Raw genomic sequence first — 8,090 nt, 5'->3', positions numbered from 1 at the left:
CCGCGTCCGATGCTCAGGCGAAGGGATCGTCAAGTACAGGCCCCTGACTCCAGGGCACCACCCTTGTGACCAGAGAGCCGTGGCTCGGCAGACAAGGTCCCGGTCAAGACTCCAGAAAGGGCCACCCCCACTGCTGGGCATCCGCTCCGTCCCGAGGCCTCCAACTGACTCGGCGCCTCACCCGCCTCCCAGGTGGACCACCTCCACAGACAGATGCTCACTCCTCCATGCGGGGTCCCCCGTGCGGCCACTGCTTCTTACCGCAACACTCCTCTGTATGGCAGGGCAACACCCTCGATCTCACCAGGACAGCAATGCCAGGGGGTACAGCACTGGAGGCAGTCGCCTTGACCCAGGCGCCGAATATGCCTCCTGTATCGGCGAAACGCCGCCGCTCCTCTTCCTCAGGCTGCCTGCACTCGGCTGCCGCAGTTCCGCAGGGAGACGTCTGAGCCCCCCCCCAGTGGCAGGCTTCACTCGCTGCCAAGCTCCGCTCCGCTATTTCCCAGCGGCTATGTCCCCACGGAGGCTGCAGCGCTGGGGTCCACTTTCGCTGAGGCCAGGCGTATCACTCGGTACAAGAAGAGCCGCCGCTCATCACAGCCCAGCAGCCGCCATCTTAGGATGCACTCGGCCGATCGACTCCAGTCTGCCAACGTCGTCCCGGGACACTCGGGGTTTCTAGAAAACACCATCTCCGACGCCCTACCGCTCCCGCAACAGCGGGTGCCTTCTGCGGTCTCCTCAGTGCACGGATAGTGTCGGATATCGGGGAAAAGATTAGGTCGCAAGCGCAGCTCCGGGACTACGCCGCCATCTTCCTCGGCTGCAAGCCACGCCCCCTCTCCCCCTGCACCCTTGACTAAACTAAGGTGAGGTATAAAGACACCAAACAGCGCCTATGAACATTTACAGTTATTCCTTGAATGATTTAATAAGGGATTCATTATTTAATGCACCCTTTTTTATTTAGGGAGGTGGCTGACCGGAAGAATAATTATACAAGTAAAGGGTGTTCTTGCTTAAACGACAGAACAACCACACAAAGGTATTGGACCTACAATTGAACATGCTATAAGACAGCCATGCAACTATATAAAAAGGTGGGAGTCTAATCTAAGGTGTTTAATATATCTTTCAGCGACTAATACAAAAAATCAGTACACCTCGTCACACATACATTGGAGCCTCACCAACCTGAGTGCCAGTTGCACTGGTGAGTGCAGTACATAATCTTTAAAAAAAAAAGGAGGAATGAGAGAATATATATTTGTGTTGAATGGATGTTGCAATACGTCGTCTCTGTGTTATATGACTTCTCTCAAGGGATTTGTGAGTACTTATAAATATGAGAAATCAACCATGTACAAGAGGGTGGGCAAAAAGAACCTTAACACAATGAGACAAATGGATACTGTATTTAAATGTTATGTAACTGTCATATAATAATATTTAAACACCAAGAATTGGGTCTCGCATCATCCTTTGGCAGCACATGCTGAGCTGAGTCAGGCTGAGGACGACATACAACATATATATATATATATATATATATATATATATATATATATATATATATATACATATATATATATATATATATATATATATATATATATATATATATATATATATGTGTGTGTGTGTGTGTGTGTGTGTAGACATAGCGGTTTAGAAAAAAGTTAAATTGATATAACATAACGTAACATGAGAAGAATACGTTTTTTTAATATATATGTTTATTTATTCTTTTGTCGTCTCTCTATGTTAGGTTTAATTATTGAATTGTGGTTGAGGAAAGAAAATATAGTCATAGAGAAGGTGGCCCAATTCATCCATGACCACCGAAACGCATTGTTGCAGTGGTGTTTGTTAAATTTGAGTTGTGGTAGTGGCCATTAGGACAGGGAAGGACTTACCCTGCTAGGTGCTGTCACAACACGGTTCAAATTGACAATTCAAAGGCAACATTCACTGTCTTGTGTTGTTTCCTTGCCAGGGTGTTTGTCCATTTTATGAATTTGTACTCACTGAGTTAGTCAGGAGTCTTCAACATTTTTTATTGGGTGTTTTGGTTATGATGCCATATAATATGTATTGTACTTTTTAATGTATTTTTATGATTTGATGTGAACATTTTTATATTTGATGTATTAAAATTTGTGCACAAGTACTTCCACATCTTGAGCAGAGTGTTTCAACGTATAAATGATGATGACTGACTGTCGTATGCTTTATATAAGGTTAAAGTGTGCTACCATTTCTGTAAGTAATATGTTGAACTGTTCTAAAGGGAATCTTGTTTTTTAACTACTTAGTTAACTTGGTGCTCTGTCCCTTTTGATTTGAAGAGCCCCTCTCCTTGGTTTCAAAGATTATATCAACTCAGCCACTATGTGTATTTATGTATAGAAACCCTGAAAAACAATCTAACACATGCTCTTGATGTTATCAATCTAGAACATAGTCAAATTATGGCTACTCCCATAGTTTATATAGGTAAAAATACCAATATTGATTCTGAGTGATATAATGCCAGCATTATATAGTTGGGTAGATCAATTTAATTTACCATCTAGTCACCCCCGCAAGTAATGAAACTGTCCAAATGCCAGTGTAATATAGTTGGGTAGATCAATTCAATCTACCATCAAGTCACCCCCCAAGTAATATAACAGCTTACTCAACTCCCCTCCCCTCTCTCCAGGCAGCATGTTTTTGCATAATTTTGGTACAACATATTGCAGCACTATTAACGCTTTCGGACATTGGTTTATAGAGTGTAAAAAAAAGGGGGCATCACATACCACTGCCTGACTCTTTTAAGGTACCTGAAAGAAGATGTACATTCACCTCAGCGACCATGTCTTTCACTTATGATAAGATGGTCACAAAGTCTGATTAGTAGCAAAGTTCTGACGGCTTGTACTGTCCAGTACTTGAACTGCAGAGAACAAGTTGATATGACAAAGGAATAAAACCATCTTATACCTTGGTATTCTTAGCACTATCCAGTAGTTCTTAATTCCCATAGTTTGACATAGAGGATATTCCATTTGCTTCTCAGTCTCAAATGAGCCGTGCATAAGAACACAGTCACCACATTTTCTTTGACAAAATTGGACACATGGCAAAGGTTCAACTTAAATTTTGAATTAGGCTAATTTTATTTAAAAATAGCAAGCAGAAACATGTCCACCTAGAATGTTGTATATATAGAGCTCCTGCTAATTTTCTAAAGAAAAAAAAAATCATCAAATTTGACATCATTATTCTGATCAGTCAATAAGTTCCCCACTTGGTACATCAGATAATGATTTTCCCAGCTCAAACTCCCAGTATCTAGATTTTACATTTCTAATACTTTTAGAGGAAATCCGTACTGGATTCAACCAATATTCACTCAGACCCAAAATGTCCAACCAGGTTTTCATTCCCTGAATCCTGAGAACTTTACACCTCTGTTTAACATCTAGAAGAGCAGCTTCTATATGGATCTAACTCACCTTTTAACCAAACCTGTAGATAATTTAAAAGTGGTCTAAGATTTACAATATAAGCTATCTATTTTAACACCTTAGGTGCTGATGACGGCTCTCGGTCATCATCAGTTATGGTGGGCGTGTGCTAATGACACCGGGAGCCCTCATGACCACGCCCGCGATCAGAATGTGCCGCACAGGCGCAGAATTCCAGCCGCAGCCAGGGGGTTAAACCAAGATAAAGCTGTAACTGGATAACTGCAACACTATTTGGGTAATGTTAAAAGGGATTTCATAAATTTATTTTCCATCTTAACCAATTGATCCATATTTCAATGGCTTTACAGTTCTGAGCCATACAACACAGCACTTACAGCTTGGTAACATTTCCAAAGCAGATGATTTAGAATGCAAGCTACAATGATTGTGGTATAAAACCATGACTATGAGAGGGAATTTGACAACCTAACACCTACGTAACCAAATTCTAAGACTCTCTCTAATGTAGTGTCACCCTTATGTATTGAGCTTCGAAAAGTTCTATGGGGGGTTTAATAATATTTTCCAGACCGTGTGTTGAATGGTGCACAGTCAAAATATTGAGTTTTTAATTTTGATATACAGAAATATCGAGTTGACAATATCAACAGTGTCAAATATCGATGTTCTGTATATCGATATAAAAAATACCTATTTTATGTCTTTAGTGGAATATTGATGTAATTAATATCGAAAGGAAAAATATCAACATGCAAAAATATCGTTTTTGTATGTTTTTTGAAATATTTTATAGTTAGGGGTCGATTCCTATCTCGGTCGGTCAGCCCTCTGAGACCTGTCAGTAGCCTTACCTCATGCCCGCATCGTACCAGGAGCGTGACTGTCCGGGCGAGGAAGTACGATGCAGAAAGGTGCCAAATTCCTGACAGACACGTACGCTCTGACTCCATCCACAACTTCCGTATGAGCTTGACCCGGAAACACACAATTTGCGCCACACGGCACCATAAACACTGCAACGTCCGTCAAGTACGATGCGTACTTCCTACGTTCCGGACGGGTCACCACGTACAGGACGTCACAGCATCCGGTAGAACTACATATCAGGTACAAATCACGCCAGAACACAATCCACAGCTTCGAGACGTACCAGTCAGCAATGGATATGTCACGAATGCATCATGAATCCAATCGCGCAGGTCACACCAGTCCTGTACATGTATGACCGGATCAGGAACAGACGCGGACGGCGCAGACGGTAAGTCGGAAACCCACCATACAAATCAACGACACGTACCTGCCAAATGTCACACACACCCAGGGGTCCAGACTCTGTCCACTAGCAACAGGCCTCCATAGGGGTTGCATGGCCATCACACCTGCCACCGCCACCCATTGTGTCATGTTGCCCACCACTACTGCTACCCCCACCTATAGGTGCATGTTTTTTTTGTTTAAATCTGTTTATTCATTTTTCCAACATTCTCAGAAACCAAGTTATACAAGACAACTAGGAAGTATACACTCATCTACAGTATGTGTCTCCTACATGAATGAACCATTTGCAGAATAACATGACTTCAGTTCAGTATTTATCCCTTTTCCGCCGTCACGTGTTTAGAGTTCCCTTCAGGAATTGCCTTTTGCATGTTTACACAGATCTTAAACTTTGGATACAATCAAACAAAAGGGGAAAACCCCCTCTTAACAATAACTTTTGACCGGCGATGATATATCAATTCCTGTGAAGCGGGCACGCCGTTCCTCCCCCCATGACAGAACACTTTCCCCTCTGTGTTGAATCCCCCCCCCCCCCGAACATACGCGCCCTGTGGCCGTGCCGGACGGCCATGTCAGTTGCTATTGGCTTGTGTATGGAGCATCACGGGCCTCCCCATCCTGGTTCGCGTTGGTTTCTTCGAGTGGACTTGTCCCACCTGCGCGATGTCCAGTCAGGATTCTGCTCTCTAATTGTTGTAGGGCAAGGAATAGTCCCTCCCAGTGGGCTGCTATGGGCTCTTCCCGCAGGCCTAGTGTTTCCTCTAGTTTAATCGCGATTCCCTCTGCTTTGGCCCATGCGGAGAGCGAGTGCCTCCATGCCTGCGTGTGTGGTGGGTCCCGAGCCTTCCAGTGCTTAGTAAGGAGCCATTTGGCCACCACTATGCCCAGGTCCAGGAACCTAGACGTCACTTTCGTGGCCAGGGTTCTGCGGAAGTGGTGTAAAAGGTATGTGGGCCAGTCAAAAGGTATTTATTTTATTTTATGCAATTTTATATAGCGCAAACTTTACCCAAAGGTGTCAGAGCACTTTAGATAACAACCAATTGCAAAACATAAGGACTAAGGATTACATGCGTTACATAAAATATACAAACAGAAAAAATTCCAAATGTACAAGATGTAAGGTCACACAAAGAAGAGATACAAACAGAAAGAAAAATTGCAAATGTACAAATAGTAAAGTCACTCAAGGAAGAGATATGAATGGATATACTCTAAGAGCCACATAGGAATGGTAGAGAGTACAAAGGTCTACTGCATATACTAGCGATTAGCGTTATCTCTATATACATAGGGAAGGGATACGGATGGATATACTCTAAGAGCCACATAGGAATGGTAGAGAGTACAAAGGTCTACTGCATATACTAGTGATTAGAGTTATCTCTATATACATAGGGAAGGGATACGGATGGATATACTCTAAGAGCCACATAGGAATGGTAGAGAGTACAAAGGTCTACTGCATATACTAGTGATTAGAGTTATCTCTATATACATAGGGAAGGGATATTAATGGATATACTCTAAGAGTCACATAGGAATGGTAGAGAGTCCATTAAGTGGGGTCAGAGGGGGGATGCAGTCACAGTACCAAGGGTGGGTGCGAGGGATATATGGGTATGGAGAAAAGGCAATCAGAAAAGGGAAGAAACATTTGAGGATCGTTAAGGGGGAAACGAGGTAAGAGTGTTTAAGGATGAGGGAATGGACAAGATGGCGGGTCAGGGTCCAGAGAAAAGCGTCCGAGAGCAGCAGCAAAATGGCGACCAGGACAAAAGAAAAAGTAAAGAAGTCCAGGAGAGTCTGTGGCGTAGTTTCTTTCATTCGAATCTGGCTGCAGGGCTGCTGTCTGCATTTGATGTTTTCACGGCTCCGCTGCTTTGTTTTGCGGAGGGGTGTGTGTGCCCCGAGGGCCGCTCCGCACGGGCCCTCTCTACTGGCCCAGAATTGCGGGGGCTGCTGCAGACATGGGGCTCTGCTTGCGATGGTTGCTGAGGCAGAAGGTGCAGATCTGCTTGGGCTGCGAGCTCTTGCCCTCCTGGGCCGGGCTGCTGACCTGCTGGTGGTGCTGGTGCTGGTGGTGGTGGTGGTAGAAGGTGGTGGTGTGGCACGGCTGCCCGTCGCCCACCAGCAGCACATTTCCCAGGTGGGAGATGTAGCTGGAGGCCAGCCGCAGCGTCTCGATCTTGGAGAGCTTGCGGTCGGCGGGCTCGGTGGGGATGAGAGTGCGCAGGGCGGTGAAAGCCGTGTTGACGCACGTTGGCCGTGTGGCACTGGCGCGGCTCCTCGTGCAGCCGGGGCCCCTTCTTGCCTAAGCGCTACTTGCCACCCTTGACCGGGAAGCCTTCGGCGTCCAGGTGGAATCCCTTGTCTTCGGAGCCCTTGCTGTCGCTGCCGCTCTCCTCGTCCTCGGACAGCATGCTGATCTCAGGGTACAGGTAGGGGGCCGAGCGCAGCATGGCCAAGGACGTGTCCGGCCGGGGGAGGGGGCAGAGGGGCAGGGGCAGAGCCGCTGCAAATCAGCGGACAAGGTGTCGGCATCTACCCATAACGTGCAAGTATTGTATGACAAGGTGTTTTTTGTGTTCTACAGTCAGGTCCCCCCATTTGACCGTAAGTGTTGCAATCAGTGATCTGTGCATGAGGAATTGTCCCGGTGGCAGGTTCTCCTCCCTGATTAGGGTGTCATATGGCAGTAGTGTCCCGTCACGGTATAGGTCCCCTAAAGTCTGTATGCCTGCCTCGCTCCAGTCCGCGAGCCTCGGATGTGTGAGTGTTCCGGTCCCATTGGGGGAGCCCACGAGCGCTGGTGCATAGGGTGTCAGCATCCTGGTGAGGCATAAACTCCTGCAGTAGCATTTGTATTCCACCACTAGTAGGAGAGGTGTCGGCATTGCTGCTTTATTGGCCGGGTGGAATAGGCTGGTTATTTGTTCTAGGGTATGTGGGGGTTGCACGGACGCTGTATCATCACGTCCCCTATCCGCAAGCCACCGAGCTATCCACTGCAGCTGCGCTGCCAGGTAGTAGTGTTCCAGGCAGGGCACTGCACGTCCCCCTTGATCTGTGGGTAATTTCGGCAGGGACAACCTGTGTCGTGTATTTGCCCAAATGAAGTCCCTGAGTAGTTTGGTGAGTGGAGTAAAGAATGCTGCCGGGATATATAGAGGTAAGTTGGTGAAGTAATACAGGAGTCTAGGAAGGATTACCATCTTAGACAGCGCCACCCTACCTATGATTGTCAGTGGTAGTGCGGACCAACATTTTACCTGCGATCTGATCGCCGTTAGTGCTCTCCCCAGATTCCCATCCATCAGGTCGGGT

The 8,090-nt window shown here is 46.0% G+C and overlaps 1 pseudogene; it reads right to left on the bottom strand.

Moving 5' to 3' along the window:
- Positions 1-6,699: 6,699 nt before the first annotated feature.
- On the bottom strand, positions 6,700-7,225 carry LOC144828233 (basic helix-loop-helix transcription factor scleraxis pseudogene; annotated as a pseudogene).
- Between the last annotated feature and the right edge of the window lie 865 nt (positions 7,226-8,090).

The sequence above is a fragment of the Lissotriton helveticus genome, chromosome 4_1 (genome assembly GCF_964261635.1).
Source record: "Lissotriton helveticus chromosome 4_1, aLisHel1.1, whole genome shotgun sequence".
Classification (NCBI taxonomy): domain Eukaryota; kingdom Metazoa; phylum Chordata; class Amphibia; order Caudata; family Salamandridae; genus Lissotriton; species Lissotriton helveticus.
This window is presented reverse-complemented; position numbering and strand designations above follow the sequence as displayed.